The sequence below is a fragment of the Leptonotus elevatus genome, chromosome 6 (assembly GCF_054856555.1).
Source record: "Leptonotus elevatus isolate MCC_2025b chromosome 6, RoL_Lele_1.0, whole genome shotgun sequence".
Classification (NCBI taxonomy): domain Eukaryota; kingdom Metazoa; phylum Chordata; class Actinopteri; order Syngnathiformes; family Syngnathidae; genus Leptonotus; species Leptonotus elevatus.
Window position 1 is genome coordinate 19357643 of NC_141244.1, and position 14143 is coordinate 19371785.

Below are 14143 nucleotides of genomic sequence, written 5' to 3' on the forward strand. Positions count from 1 at the left end.
TCGTAAGTCGTCAAAAAAATGCAAAGACATGAAAAAAATAAAGTTTTGTCAGTTTTTGCCTCAGCAAAATTGACTATTTCTGTGATATTACAACTTCAAAAAGTATTATGATTTTCTTGCTTCTTAAACTTTTAGTCTCAAACATCACAACTTTTGGATTACAATTACAACCATTAAGATATAATGTCTTGACTTTTTTCTGCAAAAATAAAAAGAATACTAAAACAAAATGTCTTTATTCTTATAACATGATAAATTTTTCTCCAAAATAAGAAAAAAAAACCTAACTTATTTCTCAAAAATTGTGACTTCATTCTATTAAAGGTTGAACTGTTTTGTTTTGTAGGGAGAAAAAAATGCAACTTTTTGTTTTGAAAAAATAAACCCCCCAAAAACGATTTGTGTACTAATGCAACTTCAAAAAAATCTATTTTGATTATTTTAATTTTTTTAATAATAAAAAAAAAACTATGACTTCTTTTTAATTTTTTACAAATACGTAAAAAAAAAAAAAGGATTTATTCTTGTAAAATTCCACCCCCCCACCCCCACACACACACACACAAAATAATGTCTGTGCCTGTTGACGACGAACAACAAAACATTTCCATTCAGCGTCACTTGTTCTCACAGCACATTGTTACGTTTACCCAACTGAACACATAATTAACGTAATAATGAGGTAAATGCACCTATTAGTAATTATCACACTGATAATAACAGCGAACACTGCCTTTGACACACTGAAACAGGTTTCACCTCCAAGCGACTTTTGTTCTCCGAGTACGCCATGCTGATTTATTGCAGGAGTGACTTTGAGAAACATTTAGTAATAGGGCCGATTACATTTGACGCACACACAAAAGAAAATCAATCAAATGTTATCCACCCAGGCTAACAGCGTGGCGTAACGCACAACTGCCGCAACATGTGACGCTTGTTCGCATACGCCGGCAACATTGTTCGAATTGAGAAACGACAAATTGTAACATTTGACAGAATCATGAGGATGTCTAATTTCATTTTCCAAAAGGACACGAAGAGGAGCCAAAAGGCAAAAAAACTAAATAGAACATTAGCACACAGCTGATCCTGTAGATAGACTTATTGGTTTTTAATTCATGGCCTAAAAAAAGTTAGCTAACCATTCAGTTGCTCACACGGCAATTTTTTTTTCTTTTAGAAAAATGCATATTGTTATGAGAATTAAGTTTTGTATGTGGTTATCGAGAATAAAAGTCTATCATAAGAATTAAGTTTTTCATTAAGTAGAAGTTTAAGAATATAGTTGTCTTTTCCCAAAATAATTTTTTTTGTTTTTGTTTTTTAGAATAGAAGTTGAAAAAGTATCAATATTTCAAGAAGCAAAAAAATAAACAAATAAATAATAAATAGGAATAGGAATTTTTCACAAAAAAAATCTTAAAAGTTGTAATGCTGTTGTTTGAATTGTCATTATTTTTGGAATATGTAATTTTTACAAGAAGTTATACTGGAAACTTACTGGAAAACGTTTTTATTGTGACTTTTTTCAACAAAGATATCAAATATGTGAGAAGTCATTTTTTTAAAGTAAAAAAAAATGAGCAAGTTAGTCATAATCTTACAAGAATTGCAATTATTTTATTAAAAAAAACCCGTCATAAGTAAGCAAAGTCACATTTGTTTTGTTAAGTAATATTCCTTGAGAATAAAATCTTATTCATTAGTGTGTTTTTTAACTTTTGAGAATAAAGTTGAATTTTTTTAAATGTATTTTTTTGGTAAAGTCAAAGCTAACGACTGAAGTACAGTGTTCCCTTGCTAAACCTCGCTGATTCCGATTTTTTTAGTGCAATTTTGCACTTCACTAATTAACTCATGATTAATCATAAATGTTATATCTGTTCTAAATGTAGGTTTTCATACTCTTGTTAACAAAAGTGGAAAAACATGTTAAACTCATAGAAATAGTTCAAATGGAATTTTGGACGTCTATAGCCGTCAATGGCAGCGAATGAGTTAAGAATGTTGAAACTAGAGAAATGTCAGAAAATGTAAATGCCTCGATGAGAAAAGTGTATAAACTGTGTGGTGAGGGATTTTAGAGCCTTCAAACATTTATATAAAAAAAGTAAAACATTAAGCTAACTACTTTGCGGATTTTATTTACTGCGGGTATTTTTGGGGAACTGAACTCCAGCGGAAAACGAGCGAACACTGTATTGACATATGTTCGGTATTGTTGACATTTGGAAGTTTCCCCGCTTGGTTTGTTTCTGTGGACGAAGATGTCTATCGTGACATGATGGACCTTCCCGCTTGCTGTTGGATTTACGGCGCCGCCCCAAGGGCTTGTGGGTAGACCGCCAGGAGCGGACCTGCAGACGTCGCGCTGACCTGCCTGCGCTTATTAAATTATCGGACTTGATTGCATTCGTGTAGAAATAAAGCATCAGCGAGTACGCCTGCTGCACGTTCTGGCGGGTCTGCACTCCATCACGGCTCAACGTGATTTCTGCAGGGGCGACCTCCGCCAAGGCCAAATGCTCTGAAATTGAAAGGTGTTTTGGTCCAAAAAGTTGTCATGATACTACAAACCATTGCTTCCTCTACCAAGGTTAAGAGTTCTTTCTTTTTTTGTTTAATCTTCTCGAAAAATCCATAAAATATACTACTTAGAAATATTGTCCTTTATTTATATGAAAACAAATCTTTGTCTTCACAGGTACACAAAATAAGATACATTTTCTTTAAATATATTCTGGAAAATAATTGTGATTTTTTTTTAATTTCCACTAAAATTATGATTTTTTTTTTTTTATGGTAAACAAACTTAAATTCTGTTTTGTTTTTTGTAATGCCAAGCATTTTGGAACCATACGTGGCGTTACACAAGACTTCCGAAAATCACCCGAGTGTATCCCGTCAGTGCTGAAACAGGAAATGGAAATAAACCAAGTGGTAACCACCGCATTGTACGCAGCTGCTCTCTGGGTTTTCATTTTTTCTTTTCTTTTTTAAATGCAACGAGATGAAGCAAACTCGGGACAAAATCATATTCACGTGTGCTCACATGAAGATGTTTGCTGAGTTCTGGAAGAGAGCGGCACACGTCTTTGCCTTCTCTGCATTAATCTGCTTATCTCGTTAGATTTTTCCCAGCAAGATGGCCGCCGCTTTGCAGTCAACAGCTGCTGTTGTTGTTTTTCATTTGATCTTAAATGTTCTCTTCGCATAGCAAAGCATAGGATAGCATTGTACTGTATGTAACATACATTCATTATATGATGATATATAATATAAAAAATTATAAAGAACATTTGTTTGCGTCATGATTTCCGTGCTTTAATTAAATGGACAATGCGATTAGGCAGATTAGGTTGGCATGGCAACACATCGGCTAAAATCGGATTGGATGGGAACAAAATGAGAGAAACACTACAAAAATGACAACAAATGTTTGTCGTGAATAAATGAATGTTAATTGATGAAACAAATATGACAATGTACATTTTAAATGTATGTCAGTGCGTGCCGCATATGGCATCCATTTTGTAACACGCTTTCGATGGTCCCGTCCTGATTGGTCCCGTCTGTCCGCCATTTGGGTATTGTGCGAAAAGCAAGTTAATAAAGTCGCCCAACAGGCGGGAGTCGAGCTATTAATAAAACTCTCGTGCGACACACGACTAACAGCTCAGCGCTGTTGTCCTCTCGAGCGTCCTCTCGTCGCTCGTTGAACCCCGAGCTCCTCTCCACGCTCGCCCATTCCCGAGCAATAATGCGCCGGCGCCACTCGTCGCCACGCCGACACTCGTGCATTGACCAAAACAGACTCGACGAGCCTCGGTGCCACTCGTACGCGCAATAACGGGTTTTTTTTTATATTTAAAAGAAAAAAAAGAAAAGCACTTGGGTGGCCTACAGGCGAGGAAAACTACTCGACTGCCACTCACTGTCTGCTGTGCTCTTTATTTTATACTCACGTGTATAGTTTGACAGTATTTTCTGATTTTCTATTCTTAGTAAACCTTACTAGAAATTCTCGAAAATAGTATTTTTTTCCCCATGAAAATTTTATTAAAATTATAACCACCAGACAAAAAAAACCTTCAAAACTTAAAAGACATATCAAATGATGGGACTTAAAAAATAAATAACAAATAACTCAAAAACAAGATTCTTGAGTTTTTAAAAATACTTCTTTTGTGTGATTTTGACTTAAAAGACTTCTTAAAACAATTTTACTTCATTCTTGTAATTGCTGCATTTCCAATAATTTTTTTAATTTAAAATACGACCTTTTTTTCTCCTAAAATATAACTTTTTAAATTCTTGAAAAATTGAGAACATAAATTATTTCTTCCTTAAATATCCTTGAATTTTCTAGAAAAAATCCAACTTTATTTATGTAAGAATTTTTGAGGAGAAAATCCAACTTTTCTTTATTTTGTCGGCGGGATGGGGAGTGAGTTGCTCGCTAATTGAAAATGGGAGAGCGCAGGAAGTCCAAAAAGGAAATCTGAAAAGTTGTAATGCTGTTGTTTGAATTGTCATTATTTTTGGAAAAGTTAAAAGAGAACGACATTTTGACTAGAAGTTATACTGGAAACATTTATTGTGACTTTTTTTCAACAAAGATATCAAATATGTGAGAAGTTATTTTTTTTTTAAGTAAAAAAAAAAAAGCAAATTAGTGATAATCTTACAAGAATTGCAATTATTATTATTATTATTTTTTAAGTCATAAATAAGCAAAGTACATTTTTGAGAATATTGCATTTTTTAGGAAAAAAAAGTATTTTGAAAAAATTGAAGTTTAAATTGCTCAAGAACTAAGAATACATTTGAGACTTCCAAAAGAAACGCCACATTTTTTTCTATATAAGCCATTATGTTACAAAACATTTTTTTTAAAGAAAATAATTTCACATTTTTAATTGTTTTTTAAGTAATATTCATTAAGAATAAAATCATATTAAATTGGGTTTTTTTGTAAACTTTTCAGAATAAAGTTGGATTTATTTATTTTTTAGGTAAAGTCAAAGCTAACGACTGAAGTCGTGTTCCCTCGCTAAAACGCGGTTCACTTTTTACGGCCTCGCTGATTTTTTTTGGTGCAATTTTGTGAGCATTTCTTTTACAGTAATGTTTTTTTTATTTAATTTTCTATTTTATCAAATTTATGAAGGTTTGAACATTAACTCATTCACTGCCATTGACGGCTATAGACGTCCAAAATTCATTTGAACTATTTCTATTCGTTTAACATTTGTTCCCACTTTTGTTAACAAGAGTATGAAAACCTACCAAAAATTATTGTACATTTAGAACAGATATAACATTTGTGATTAATCGTGAGTTAACTATTGAAGTCATGCAATTAATTACAATAAAAAAATGTAATCGCCTAACGCGATTTAAAAAAAGAAAGAAAAGATTATAAAAAAATTACAAAAAGGTTTTCATGGGAGTCAATATCAAATTTGTATTGGAAAGGCAACCATGGTGTCATCTGTTGGAATTGAATCTCTTCTTTTCTTTTTTTTTAACATGAGTCTGAAGCAGTGATGACTTTTTCCCACAAACGTCAGAAATCCCTTCAGCCTCCATCTTTGATTTTCCTAAATGTCGTTAAACCGCGCTGAACCTCGGCAATATTTGAACCTTATTGCACGAAAGTCTGCAGGATTTAGCGAAAGCGCGCTCGCACCTGGGAGTTGGCGGGAAGCTCATCCGGGGGAAGTTGCGGCGTGGCGGTCGGATCCCGGGATCACGACAACGCAGTGACAGATGGCTTATAGCAGAGAATGCGTTTCCTCCTGCCGGGAAAAAGAATGCATGTTTTCAAACCACATCAAGGACAGAAGCTGCGGGAGAAAACGTATATGCACGTAATTAAATCTGCAATGATTACAAAATTAACGAGCAAGGGTGAGATTTAATGGTGGGAAAATATTTAGCTTGCCAGAATACTCGGATCACATCATTTTAATATCGTTTGTTGTTTTAAAAGTTCATTATAGTTAAATGGCGTGCTAGGGGCACATGTGTAAAATAATGCTATAAGCTAACAACAGGCTAGCTTAACTCATTCACTGCCATTGACGGCTATAGACGTCAAAAATTCATTTGAACTATTTCTATTAGTTTCACATTTTTTTCCACTTTTGTTCACAAGAGTATAAAAATCTAGAAAAACGTATTGTACATTTACAACCGATATAAAATTCATGATTAATCTTGAGTTAACGAGTGAAGTCATGTGATTAATTACAATTTTAAAAAATGTATCGCCTGATGCCCCTAATTTAAAAAAAAGAAAAGGAAAGATTATTAAAAATTAGGGGAGTCAGATGATTACATTTTTTAATTGTAATTAATCGTATGACTTCAATAGTTAACTCACGATTAATCACAATTGTATATCCGTTCTAAATGTACAATTAAAAAATCTAGGTTGTCACACTCAAAAAAATGTGAAACTAATAGAAATAGTTCAAATGAATTTTTGACGTCTATAGCCGTCAATGGCAGTTAAGATGCTAACATTATGCGTATGCTGCCCTTTGACGGCTGAAATCTTGACATAGCATCAGACAAATGGCCCCAGAGTTGCATTTGAGCAAATAAAAGCTGCCAAATGGATTTTCCCGACGCCATCTTGGATGCAGCTGTGACCCGGCACGAGCTTTCAGATCCCACCATGTCCTTAGAATGTCTTTTGTTCTTCGCCACTTCCTGCTATTGAAAGCTGGGCATACTGATCATTTTCTCCACTGTGGCAGAGACTGGCCTGACGTCATCTTTTATCCCCAAAATAGGTCCCCATTTTATCCCAATGCAGAAATTGGAACGGAATCTTGATATCGTAAAAACAAAAAATGTTCACCCCAGCGCCACCACTTTTCCTCAAACTTTTCCACCACGCTTCACCCACATCGTCCACCCCGTTTCGTGCCCATCAGTGACACTGGTGTCTGCGGCAATTTTTTTTTTTTCAGGTCTACTGACTTTTGGCGACCCCTACAATTTTCAAGGGGCCTTTTCAACACTTGGTTGTCAATTGATGCGCTTCCGGTGAGCTTAGCTAAACTCATTCACTGCCATTGACGGCTATAAACGTCAAAAATTCATTTGAACTATTTCTATTAGTTTAACATTTTTTCCCACTTTTGTTAACAAGAGTATGAAAACATAGATTTTTAAAATTGTATTAGAACAGGTATAAAATTTGTGATTAATCGCGAGTTAACTAGTTAACATGCGATTAATTACGATTAAAAATTGTAATCGCCTGACGCCCCAAATTTTTAATAACCCCCCCCAAATTTTTTTTTTTACAATTTTTAAAAAATACAGTTTTTTTTGTTTAAAAGAAAAGATAAAAAATTAGGGGCATCAGACGATTAAAATTTGTAATCGGAATTAATCGCATGACTTCACTAGTTAACTCACGATTAATCACACATTTTATATCTGTTCTAAATGTACAACAAACAATTCTAGGTTATATAATAGAAATAGTTAAAATTATTTTTTTAAACTCTATCGCTGTCAATGGCAGTGAACGAGTTAATTATGCTGCTCTTCATATAATATATAACAAATGTACAACTTTTCCATCTCGGGTGTCGTCCGGGTGGCAGGGAAATGTTGACGAGCCAGGAAAATAGTCTGCGTGAATTTTAATTGTGCTGGATGTAGACACACACACACACACACGGCGGTGTTCCCTAAGGTATAAAAATTTAAAATCAACTAAGTAAGAAAGAAAGTCTCTTTAAATGGGGTGACAACACGAGGGGATGACGCCAAAGGAAGAGCTAGACAGAGGGGACGCGAGGCTTTTCAATTCCCCAAAGATGGTTAATTATTCTGCGCTAAAAGGAAGCGGGAGCGGGAGTGCTCGTCGCCGATGCGTCGCATTAAAATGCTCGACGAGTTACAAAGACCAGATGTTGCCGCATGCTTTATTTATGCGGCCGTCAGCTCGCCGCCGCCGCGTCCGCAAAACAGTCGCCGTCTTCCAACCTTTTTTTTGCGCTTGGACAAAAAAAAAAAAACAGTACCTTGCAAGGCTACGAAAGGCACGTTTATTTGGAGAGTACCAATTTGAAACAATTCACATCCATAGTGTGGAGGCAAAGTAATAATGATTACAAAGAAGTCATCATAAATGGAAAGATGCTAATCAATATAAAAATCCCAACATAAAAGCAGGATACAACAAACGACTTTGCCGTATGTGAAACTGAAATGCCATTAACTCATTCACTCCCAGCCATTTTCACTGAAGCAACCCCCTTCGCTCCCGGCTGTTTAAGTGGATTTTGACCCACATAATATTGTGTTCTATTGCTATAAAAACATGGAACTTACCAAAAGAAAGATTCGATTCTTTTCTTTCATCAGTATTTTTTTTTTTTTTATCTGTTTCTGTTTTTTATTTTTTTAGCAATTAGCATTAGAATTTAAGCTAAGTTTAATAGTTATTCACATTCCTGTTGAAAACACTTGGGAAAATAAGCTTGTTGCAACATGGCTGAGCTCTTATACTCTGCTGCCACCTGGTGGCCGTTATTGTAATAACTACCATTACTTTAAGCGACCTCTTCAGGTCAGAAGCTGCATCAAAGCTTTCTGTATGCTCTAGCATACAAAAAAAAATAAAAAAAATAATATATATATAAAAACTATTAACACATTTTTGGGAGTGAAGGGAAAAGTATTATATATATATAAATTTTTGGAACTTATTTCCAGAAAATATGAACCGCATGTTGTTGACCCTGCACAAGAAGGGAAATAGGACCGCCCCCTTAAAACAGGCTAATTTTAGCAAGACACAAATAATGTGGTGATGTGTGCAGTAATTCTTGCTTGCCAGGTTTTCTGTCTGTTTTCTTACGATCTGTAAGGTTTTTGATTCTAGAAATGTTTTGGTCACAGTTTTTAGGTGGCTTTTTTTTCTTTTTTTTTCCGGAGGCGTCCTCTCTTGACCCGAATGCAAACACACGTCATTTGGCCTCAAGCGGCGCTAAAAACTATTAGCAGGCGAGGCCGACAGATGCTGACGTGCCGCTCGCCTTTCCAGGGATTATTATTTATTTATGCTCCTCAATCAGGAGCCGCCCAGATGCCAGCGACGACTCTGGCGTAGCACGCACACTGGGAAACGGCGGTGGGCACAGCAAGGCATTCTGGGTAACAAAGCGGGCTAATGGAGATGTTTGGTAGCGTGCCATTCCGGCGAAATCTACCTGATGATACCGCCTTTGTCCCTAGGCCGCTAATCGCCGAGCATGCGCTAATGGCCAGTGAGCTAATTGCCAGGGTGCTAATCGCTAGTGCGCTAATAGGCCCGGCGTCTGTCACACCTGATTGTTCTTGACTTTTCGTCCCTTTTTGGAGGTTTTGGTCATCTGGCCCCGGGAAATAAGAGTGGGGATGCTGCCCGTCGTACTAACCCCGCACCCGCTGCTGCAAAACATGTTTCTGCAGCCTCTCCGCTAATGTCTGTGGCGCAGGCATCAACATGCTTTGTGCGAAATGAATTACCGCTAATTAAAAATCAACAGAAATGAGCATGCAACACTCTGTGCCCCATTAATATTTTAACCAGCAGAAGCAGCAGCAGCAGTAATTAAAGCAGCACTCGCTCTTCTCTTGCTCGCTGTCCACAAATTGCACCCAAAAAAAAAAAAAAAAAAAAGATTCGAAAAGAAAACAAGAGTACAGGTGTGTTTGCTTGTCAAGCTCACTAATGTCATGATAGATCGATATCATCCTTCATCGTTAGACAGTTCAGCTCCGCCAAGACGGGAGGCGGGAGCTTGGTGGCTAGCAAATGGATGCTAATTGCTTCCCTAACAGAGATGCTTTTACAAAGAAATACGATGAAAAAATACAGTCGATCTGCTTTTAATGCTAATTACAACGAACCCCCGTTTGGAAAGTAAAACAAGAGAATGAGGTATTGTATACAGTATTTAAACAGCCAAATGCGCAACCAAACCGAAAGTGTGCTAGCTAAAGGCTAACATATAATGTGAAACGCCTCATACGGAAATTAGCATAGATGTTACCTTCAAACAGTTACTACTTTATCACTGCTCAATAAAAGTAAACTCCAATTTGCCTGTGACACTAAATGATAGCATTTCACATTACAGCATATGATAGCATTAAGCTAGCAGACCTTTGTAAGACAAAATGACATTTCGGTGTAAACAAACGTTGACATTTTTACTTTATATGACCAATAACATGTTCCTTGATAACTGCTATGTAAATAAAACATGACGTTGCAAGCCAAAACCAACAGGGGACGCGGGCTTGTGTGAATATTATTAAACGGCAGCATGATTCAAGACGCGCTTAATCGAGACAAAGATGGAGCGGCAGGAAGTCCTTTTTTTGTTTTCATTTTTACGACGTTCACAAATGGCTGCTAACTTTGAATGTGTCTAATCAAATCTCGTTTTTACGGTGCGAGTGATGCCGATCTACTCAAAAGCCCCCACCCCCGCCCCCCACCACCACCCCCACGTCTCACTTTAAGTGGTCCGAAATGATGTGCGGACTCGCTTGTATATTTTGCCTTCGACACTGATGGGCCGCGTCTCTGCCTTTGATTGCATTAAATGCCATTATTGCTATTACGCCCATTATTACGGCTAATGAGGGAAATACAGCCCTGCTTTTCCTCAGCCGGACTTTCAGCACGGAAATAAACCAGTAAAAAAAAAGCCCTTGATTGAATTAGACTAAAAGCAATCTCTAATAAATGGGCCTCCTCCATGAGACCGCGCTCGCCGCAATGAAATTAGGGTGAGCTGATGCCAGGGCTTGGCATCGCCTTGGGAACGCTCTCGCATGTTCGGGAGGAGAGCAAGCGTAAAGCGTTCAACAGGTTGTTGCAACGCTTGGATGTGAAACGGGGAGAAAAAAAACTAATCGGTACGTTTCTCGTGTATGAGCGCGGTTCAATGTTTTTGTCCAATCGCATTTCAGCCACGTTGTGTTGCCATGTCAATCCAATCTGCCCAGCGCCTTCAAAATGTGGCCTATGGAACAATTATATCAGTGATGGGACTTGGTTTTGTTTTTAACCAATGCGATTTTTAAATGGTCCTCACGATGCTAGGACAGGGCCCTCGATGACATCAGCAACTTTTTGTCCTCTGATTGGCTGCTCAGAGCAAAATTGTTTTGCTAGCAAAGCATGTCTGTAGTGGCGGGTACATATTATTATGCTTCTTTGATGGGTATTTGAATTCCATTTTCTTGGATTTGTCTGGTTTGAAAGACATTTTAAATAAATGTTTTCAAAATTAGCCTCTTAATAACTAAATAGATTAATATAGATTAATTTGGAATGCACTGCATATAAATGAGTAGCTTTAACCTGGAATAATGAAAAAACATATATTTTTTTAAACTAAAATATTGATTGTGAACTGCTCCAGATGATTTACGTTGCACAGCTGCACATGCGGTGTGACAATCAGTGGTACTATCAATTTTTTTTAAATGACATACCATCGATAGTTTATTTGAATGTACAATTGCAACGTCATGTGATAGCGGATGAAGTCAGGTTAAGTCTCGGGGCCCGACTGATATCAGTTACCGATGAATCGGCCAAAACTTTTCAAACAGAATAACCAAAATAACATACGCTACACACGTGCTAGTTGCTAATGCTACGCGAGCAAAATGGTGCTTTCGGGTTACTTCGATAACGTTTCTAACGTTTTAAGGGGAAAACAATTGGCCATTTGGCCCAATTGGCCAATTGTTTTTGGGCAGATATTTGAAGGGCAATAATCGGCGACTGATGAATTATTTGGGCCCTAGTTAAGTCCACACTGAAGGTCCTGGTACCAAATGCACTGTGCACTACTGCTTAAAGGAGACGCTTCCACTAACAACCATGGCTAAAAGTAGCCCCTCCTCAACATAGAAAACGTGTCTCATAGTGGAAGTGTGTTACTTGAGCATATTTCTGTACCAGTCGATATGTAGAAAAGATATATTGTGAGTCTTATGCCGTTCATAAAGAGCACAAAAAGGGGAAGGGAAAGGTTTTCATTTGTAGGAAAATAGCATGAAAATGCCTCATTTTAATGTCTCAATTTAATCACGACTACAAACTCTGCATACTGAAAGACGCTGTCATAATCACAGCGCCATCTGTTGCCCTTTTGCTGCCACAGCGTCTTGACCTCATGAATTTGGATGCTTTTTAAAAGCATTTTGGAGGCGGGGGGGAAAAAAAGGGGGATTTTTTTTTATCATTATCATCAAATTCCATCAACGGCTAACAGGGACTTTTATTGTGACGATGTCAATAGACTTTGTTGAGCCTCACATAATGTTCGTATTGTGTGTTTGGGACAAGATCAGGTCCCGCCATCCAACTTATCGCACCCGATAATCAACATGTTGTTTTAGGAGTGAGTTCATTCAATGCACCTCCAAAATAAAAACCTTGGGAATAAGATTACATCCTACTTGCCACAGTGGCACTACGACTAGTATTATGACAACATTATAACGACGACTACAGTATTACAAATAATAATGGACATATTATGCTCCTTTCCTGGCCTTCAAAGTCACTTTATACAAAGATAAATAGAACAAAACCAAAAACAAGCTACAAAAAAACGCACACACACACCCACACATAAAAAGTGTTTTACACTACATACATAACATAACAGTGAATAATAATTAAAAAAAAACTTTTATCAAGATTCAACATCATACTGAAATCATTTTTAGGCAGCCTCATTAATTAAGCCTCTTTCCTTAAATAATTGTTTCATTAACTGATTATCTGCTATAAATTCACAAAAAAAAAGATTATTAAAAATTAGGGGTGACAGGCGATTACAATTTTTAATCGTAATTAATCGCATGACTTCACTACTTAACTCACGATTAATCACAAATTTTATGTCTGTTCTAAATGTACAATAAAACATTGTAGGTTTTCATACTCTTGTTATTAAAAGTGGAAAAAAAATGTTGAACTAATATAAATAGTTCAAATGAATTTTTGACGTTTATAGCTGTCAATGGCAGTGAATGAATATTAATAATAATTTTTAAAAAAGATTATAAAAAATTTGGGGCGTAAGGTGATTACAATTTTTAAATCGAAATTAATCGCATCACAAATTTTATATCTGTTCTAAATGTACAATAAAAAAAAATCTGTTTTCATACTCTTGTTAACAATAGTGGAAAAAAAGCTAAACTAATAGAAATAGTTCAAATTAATTTTTGACGTTTATAGTCGTCAATGGCAATAAATTAGTTCATTTATTTTTGTAAAGAATAAAATCAGAATTTTAAATATAGTTAACATAGATAAACTACATTTTGACTTTATAAAAGTAACTATAATTATATTGAAAATGTCCTTTGTTTTCGTCTTTTTCAATTAATATCATACGTGATCTTTCAGGTTAATTTTAAAATGTATTAATTTTCATATAACTGTAGAGCCGTACTGAAGAAGGAAGGTTTAAAAGTCAATTGGGAATTGTAGTTTATTTACTTTGCAACACAATACTTAGTGACCTTTTTCTTTCTTTCTTTTTTTTTTTATATATCTTGCACTCGACAAATACTCCATATATAAAAAACTAAAACTAATACAGAAACTAATACAAACCAAACTAAAACTAAACATTTTGGAAAAATTTTAAACTAACACACACATTCTAAAAATGTATGACAGTGAATTGAATTTAAAAAAGTCAAATAAGTGGAATTAAAACTATCTATAATGAAAAATGCACAACTATTCTAATCCTGATCTCAAGGCATCACTATAATATCGTGTGGCAAATATGTGAAAAGCTTGAGGTGGTGTAGGTAGCGAGCTGCAAACGCGATTTGGGACCGCTCTCGGGAAAGACCCCGCACTCCTCCGTCAGATCCCTTTTCCACCTCTGGGGGCCAACTGGCGATCAAGATGGCGCCAAGCATGGCCATATTTGAATATCCTAAACCAGCTTAGGCGCGCTTTCGCCCGCCTGACGCTGCCAAAATGCCAGGAGAGCGCCGGCGTTGGCCGGCCCCCGACCAGCCAACCCCGCCACCCCCGGGCTCACCCCGGCCCACCCGCCGCACTATCAGCTGA

General features: G+C 36.4%; 1 long non-coding RNA gene across 1 annotated transcript in view; it reads right to left on the reverse strand.

The window, feature by feature from the left end:
- Positions 1 to 5441: 5441 nt before the first annotated feature.
- Positions 5442 to 14143, reverse strand: part of LOC147172543 (uncharacterized) — a 100337-nt gene continuing 91635 nt past the window's right edge. Inside the window, exon 6 of the long non-coding RNA XR_015095406.1 lies at positions 5442 to 5804. This is a non-coding gene — a long non-coding RNA (uncharacterized LOC147172543). The remainder of the gene's footprint in view (positions 5805 to 14143) is intronic.